This window comes from Lates calcarifer, unplaced genomic scaffold, assembly GCF_001640805.2.
Source record: "Lates calcarifer isolate ASB-BC8 unplaced genomic scaffold, TLL_Latcal_v3 _unitig_2601_quiver_1413, whole genome shotgun sequence".
NCBI classification, from domain to species: domain Eukaryota; kingdom Metazoa; phylum Chordata; class Actinopteri; family Centropomidae; genus Lates; species Lates calcarifer.
Genome location: NW_026116327.1, coordinates 7,508 through 14,559, shown reverse-complemented (window position 1 = coordinate 14,559; position 7,052 = coordinate 7,508). Strand labels below are relative to the sequence as shown.

The window sequence follows — 7,052 nt, the reverse complement described above, 5'->3', positions numbered from 1 at the left end:
TCATCTGAAATTAAATTATCAAATACAGATTTAACAGTCACTCTCAGTCAATGACAGTGTTTTTATAATCAGAGACAGCAACTATGCAGTCCATTGAAAAAAAGACAAAAGGATCTTTCTGGGTAGAAACTATTTACTCCATGATGCAAGTCCACTTAATAAGGATTTGTTTCAATATGATATTTGACAAAATATGAGAGTATGATTAAACAATGAAAAGGATAATATGGCCCAGAATTACTTAACAGAATATAACATTTTCAACACTTACCAACAGTACACAACAATGATAACCTCCTGGAGTCATTTAAGTGGCATAAAGGGGAAAAAGAAGGGAAGGGGAATTTTAATTAATTTAAGTAGATTTAAATTTATGCTGAAAATTGACACCATTAAAGGTTGTTGAGTTTTCTGTCTACTGTAGCTAGAAGTAGTGACAGTTTTTCCTACAAATAATTCTAACTGAACTTTCACTAAAAAGGTCTTAGCTGCTTTCTATGGCAAAATCCACTGTCACACTGTTGTATTTTAGTTGTGTTTTGTTTTGTATTTACATGTATCTATCTTCTTTAGGCATGCTAAGTCTACAAATTTCTTCTTTGGGAGCAATAAAATCTTTGTGCAACAATCCCACATTTATTTAATAGGTGTGTAACTCCTTTTATAACTAACATTAATACCTATAGGGGGAAAGAGAAAACATTTACAACTTTTGTGAATTAAACATAGTAATATATGTCAAGACTTTGCAGGAGTAAACAGCCTGCAGTTTTCTGCAATACATCCATGATTTTCTGGAGTTGTTCTCCTCTGGCTTCATGGACCTGGAACCACCTCTGTGATAACAGTACTATGTGTGTGTCTCATCAAGCACCTGTTTCCTCTCCACACCTGCGTATCATCAATTCATCAACTCACAGTACAAGAATCCCCACTCTTGTCGCCTTGCTGGCCAGATTGTTCTGTTGGTATAGAAACATGCAGCTGCTCAGTTCAGTTTTGAAATTCAGTCTATTTATTTTTCCAGTGTGTTTTTCTGTGCTTCAACTAAGTTAGTTTTCTCCTGTGTCACCTCCATGCATACCATCGCAGCATGTAAATGTGCCAGTCCACTATTCAAGCTGCAAAGCTCCAGCCAACCTCTGCCATTCTCCCTCATTCACCTGCCTGCATGTCCCCTGCTTTTGTTGTTCCTTATCGTCCCTCAGCCAAACCCTTATAGTTCAAATTTCATCAACTGAAATTTAAGTTTTACAATTCATTTTCTGCTGCTTTGTTCCATTTTGGGAACATGAAGTTTTACTTCTAATGGATACCCGCCTGTTAATTTGCAGTTCTAGACTGAGAGCTGCAACAGCCAGCACACTTTGCTCTGAGACTTAAAAGGTTCAGTGTGTAATATTTACAGGGATCTGTCAGCAAAAACAGAATATAGTATACATAATTATGGTTTTATAAGTGTCTAGTCACCTAAAATGAATAAACGTTGCTTTCGTTCGCTTAAATTTAGCCATTTACAGTATATCTGCATGCAAACGGACAGGGGCCACCACGTTGCGCCGCCATGATTCTGCAGTAGCTCGATTCGAGACGGACAAAATGAATCAAACGGCAGCTCTTTCGCATTTTTACGGTAACGTCACCATTTGTATGCGGAAACGAGAGGAAGAAAGGATCGAGTGGTCGCTAACTATCTCTGTTGCAATAAATTTGGGAATACGCATTTTAATAAATGGATGATCACGCGTATTATAACACAAGAGAAAGGAAGTATGTCAAAGAAGTGCAAACGGGGAAACTTTACGACAACGGCAGAAAACAAGGATCAACACTGATGTCTCTCCCAGATGGAAGTCGCTGATGAGGGACAAATGTTTTCAGATGAGGCCGAAGTCGCCTGCTTTCAGCTGAACAGGTAATTTAGCCTGTTAATCTAATTGCAATTTGTAGTTTGATAGCTTTAGCTAATGTAAAATTAGCTAATGTTTTCTAATGCGAATGATTGATAGGGAACTGGGCACAGTTTGTTTACATTACATCAGCTGTTTGCGGTGTCGCGTGCAGTCCGTTCTTGATTCAAAGACTTTCCTGCAGTTCTCTACAGCCAAACACACGAAGCGGGTTCAAAAATAACAGAGGTATCCCTCTTACATATAAACTTGTAATATGTAACAGTTTGGATTTAGCGCCGCCGTTTCATTCACTTGAGTGTCATGTGTCACGTGACTCGACTGGTCCCAGAACTGTGATATACTGCTTATGTATTTTTTTCTCATAGATGAGTTTTTATTTAATTCTTTCACAGACACCATGGCTGGCATCCTTCACCCTGTTTGTGGCATTTGCATCTTGACTATGGAGAGCTGCTGACGTGAGCACCATGAAGACCTGGAAGGGACTGGCTGCAGAGAGACTGCTACAAAGCTCTAATGGACATCGTTCTCAACAAGGGTTGACAGAGGTTCAGGTAAAGTGCTGCCATGGTTAACACAGATGTACATTATGACTATTAGTGATTATTTGTAACATTATATACATATATTTATTGACCAATCATATCAGCTGCAGACCCAGAGGCCTCCCAGAGTCATATTGTGATGAATGCCATTAAGTGCTAAACTTTCAGTCCCCCAGTTTATGAGGCAAGAGTTCTGCTTGCTGCTCTGGACTACAATTTCCACCAGAACCCACCAACAGTGAAAACAGCAGAGGGCAAAGACATGTGAGTTTAATACTTAAAATATTCCCCTTTAGAGTACAGGCAGATACATTTTACAATCAGTGTTTTGTATACAAGTGACCATGTTTTCCTGTGTTCTTTCAAGGCTGTCAGTTATTATTAATGAAAAACTGATACTGAAATTTTTGTGTTACAGTTTGAAAAGGCTGCACAAGAAAAACATTAGAAGATACAGTGTCTACACCCCGAAATCTGAAAAAGCTATGGATACATCACCAAGTTGCAAGGAGGGATTGTGAGGAGAAGAATCTCAAGTGGAGTTGGGATGCCTTGAAGGAGGCCAGCCTTTGGCTGGAGGACCCCAGAGGGCTTGGTTTGGTACCCCACACACCTGCATCATCTACATCAGAATTGGTGCAGACCCACGTCAGGAGAGGTCAAGGAAAGTATTATTGTAGCATATTAATTTATCCTGTAAGTCATTCTCTTGGTGAAAGAGCATTATTTTGACCAAAGTGTATAGAACAATAAAAATAATATTCTCACTAAATGTGTAATGACACTGTTTTCACCAGGATTTGTTTTCAAAGCAGCTGCTGATTTGGAATGAGCCAGATAGGAGTTCCCATCTGCATTCCAAAGCTGAACCACTGGACTTCTCAGGGATGACCACAGAATGAAAGAGCTGGAGCATGATGATACACTCACAGCTTTTAGTGTTGAAACACTCAAATTCGTTGACAGCTTATTATTATATTTATATTTCTATAAATCACAACAAATAGAACAAGTATATCTGTTAATTATCTTTTTTTTAATGACTTGCTCTCAGAATTCAAGCATCAATGAAACATGGAAGTAATAATCAGGGAATCATCATCTAACTATGCACTGGTATATAGTTTATATACAACCATTCAGTTGCATCTCTGGTGTTTGACAGGTAACAGTGAACCACCTAACACTAAAATTACAAAAACTACATTGACATAGTAGTTATTTGGTTGGTTGCTATTTGCAATTTCACCACAAGATGGCACAAATTCCCCCACACTGCTCCTTTAGGAAGCCCAGACCTGGCTTTTACTGAGGGAAAATCAAACTCGACAAAATGAAGAGCCAGCCTGTGTCACCTAGGCTTAGCCTGCCCAGGTGAAAGAAATCCATTGTTCCACCCATCTCCACCTGACAGTAATCTGCAATTGGAAAAAAAATGCAGAAGAACTGGAATTCAAATACCTAGAACTGCTGTGCTCACATACTCACTGACTTAAAAGGCACATTCACAGTTCTGCGTAGATGGCAGATTTCATCAGACTTTGCTTAGGAGATTACCCATAAATAATAACCATATGAATATGATTGTTTAAATAAATAAAATAGATGTTGTGAAGGGCAGTGTGGTGGTGCATTGGTTAGCACTGTCGCCTCACAGCTAGAAGGTTCTGTGTTCGAGCCCTGGAGTTTGCATGCCCAGTCAAAGACCTGCAGCTTAGGTTAACTGGTGACTCTAAATTGGCCATAGGTGTGAATGGTTGTCTGTCTGTATGTGTTGGCCCTGCGATGGACTGGTGATCAGTACAGGGTGTACCCTCGCTCTTGCCCAATGACAGCCGGGATAGGCTCCAGCCTCCCCACGACCCTCAACAGATGGAAGGCTGGAGATGTTGTGAAGGCCATATTTCTTACAGCTACTAAGTAATGTAGCAGACTTGCACAAAATTGCCTGTTTAAGTACCAATAAGAACTGTACAGAAGTACTTTGTATGCAATACTCTTAGGGTAAGAGGCCTTTCCCATGTCTGTGCCCATAGGGTAATTATTCTGGTGTGACTCATACAATGATGCTTGTATTGAGTATTGATTTAGTAACCTGGATATCCATTCATAATACTTACACAGATTTGGGGTCAAAAAATAAGCAGCAGCCACACAATAGCCTATCTATCTGCAGAGGCTGTCTGTAGTTTCTCTCTCAGCATCAGGTGTTACATGTTGACTGAGCAGTGAAATATTTTTATATAACAATGTAAGGCATGCATCAGACGTCAGTGCTGAACTTTTAAAAGTAGGCTGGGCACCTGACATTAATTACAAAACATATTTCTCTTCTCCTGCCATCAGGGAGAAGACTCGCTGTGCCATTATGCAAATCAAACCACTTGAAGCTATCATTTGTTCCAGCCTCTGCTAAGTTGTTGAACATGTTCGCTAGAGTCAAATGCTTCTTCTTTTTTTTTTCAACTGTTAAACTGTGTGTTTATGTATAGCAATGGACCATAGCACTGTGACCAAAACAATTTTCCCTTCCAGGACAATAATGTTTTCTTTACTTTTATTTTGGCATGTGGCAACCTGGGCAACCACCTAGCTCACCAGTACTGGTACAGTATCAGTGAATATTAAGGTATTTGTACATGGTATTACAAGTAAGGCACTACAAGTTAACAGCATTACCAAATGTGAACAAAGTGTGCAAACCAGTTTCACAGGATTCCAGATGATGACAAACAAGAAGCATCTGCAGTAGGCTATGTGATAATAACTTATAATCAAGGACATTCCCTTATACAACATGTTGGTAGTTTCCACCCTGTCAAAACAATGAGGCGATGAAAATTTCTTTCGTTTCAGCAGGGCTTTTTTCTCTAAAGCCATAAGTGAGCTGGGCAGTTGCTTTCCATATGAGATGGAAGAAATATTTTTAAATTAATTTCAGATGCCCAGTCTATTTTTAGAAGCCTGTCACAAAGATGTATGCATTGGATTGTTAAATACATTCCACAGAAAACCTGAGCCTGAGAAGTGACTAAAGGGATACTATGTAGAAGGACATTTTATTGACAGCTGTCAAATCATTAACCTGTTGGCTGCTCCTTATTATGTGACCCCAGCTTTGTGTGAGAATCAAAAACCACATATGGTATTACTTATGTTACAAACAAATATCATAATATGATCCTCTTTGTATGGCTAATATAGAACCAGTAATACCTGTTCTTAAAGAACTGACAAACTGTGACCTGGATGAGTCAGTGACACAGTGAAAACTGGGTATTGTAAACATCCTGCAGGGATGTTAATAACCAGGTTATGGTCCGTATTCTAAATATGATTAAAACCAACTTATATCACAGACTAGTGTGCATATAATGGTACTGACAGATGATGTGACTGACATGACAAAGAACAGAGAATGAATGAAACAGAGAAAGTTCAAAACATATGTAGTTTTCATTTTCATAAAATATTACAGTGAAAAGATCATTCACAATAAATCTTTTCAGAAGAGTCAGTGGACTTCTTGCCAACAGAGCACCAAAATGTCCAGAAACAGCTCTGTCTTCAGACTCACTGATGCATGAAATGCAACAACAAACACATTAGAAATTGAAAACTCAACAAAATTACAACTTTGTGAGAATCATTTAAAGTCATCCAAATAATTTTATGTAGTAATATATACAATTTTAAAACTGAAGAGTGAAATTTCATACTGTTATTGATTTTGGTTTACAACATTCTGATCTATTCATGAAACTGCATCATATCAGACTTATTTCCATCATTGTCCCTGGTGTTTACACAGTCTACCAACCCTTATAAAGAGAGAAACATGTCATTCATTGTCTGACATTTAGATATGTTAAGAAATAACAACTAGAGAACAAGAAACTGGTCTTGTTTAACCCGAAAAGAAAACAAAACCATTCTCATTTGCATGCAGGGATCAAAAGTTAAATATTTATAACTTATATTTTTTTGTTTTAATGCCCAAATAATTGTTGCTGAAATGAAAACGGGTCTGGGGAGGTGTGTTGACATGATAAAGTGTTTGACACAAGAGGAGGTGACAGTCTGAATTGTTGTAAAAACGAGAACACACCCAAACCAAGAGTTCGACAGGCATGTGTCATAAAGTTATTCAAAACCTGTGCAGTTCATAAGGTGTTGCTGTGCTGATGAGGTGCAGTATCACCATCCATTCTACATTACTAACCTGTTTATCATGATGAAGCTGCTGCTTTCTCTGTTTCTCACCTGGGTGCTCTCCAGCACAGGTAACTCTACTTATTTTTACATTAGACATTTAGAGATGCAGAGAGGGGATCTAGAGAGCCTCATTTAGAACCTTTAAGAAATTTTCTTCTTTTACAAGAGATGAGATGAGACTTTGTTTCTTACCTTTTTAGACTGTTGAACTGCTGAACTGGAACATGGGGATCAATAAACTGTTGACACTACATATGCCAAAATTAGAAAATTAAGTAAACTACATTTAAAATTTATATACATTATGTACATTATAGTACTTGAGACCATATACAGCACACGACAGCACACGGCTGTGGAAATACATGTGCATAATTAA

At 38.3% G+C, this 7,052-nt stretch overlaps 1 long non-coding RNA gene across 1 annotated transcript; it reads left to right on the top strand.

Annotated features, from left to right (window-relative positions):
- Positions 1 to 1,644: 1,644 nt before the first annotated feature.
- Positions 1,645 to 3,235, top strand: LOC108892967 (uncharacterized). Its single transcript, XR_001962584.2, has 3 exons — positions 1,645 to 1,915; positions 2,306 to 2,722; positions 2,877 to 3,235. It is a non-coding gene; the product is annotated as an uncharacterized LOC108892967 (long non-coding RNA).
- The last annotated feature ends 3,817 nt before the right edge of the window (positions 3,236 to 7,052 follow it).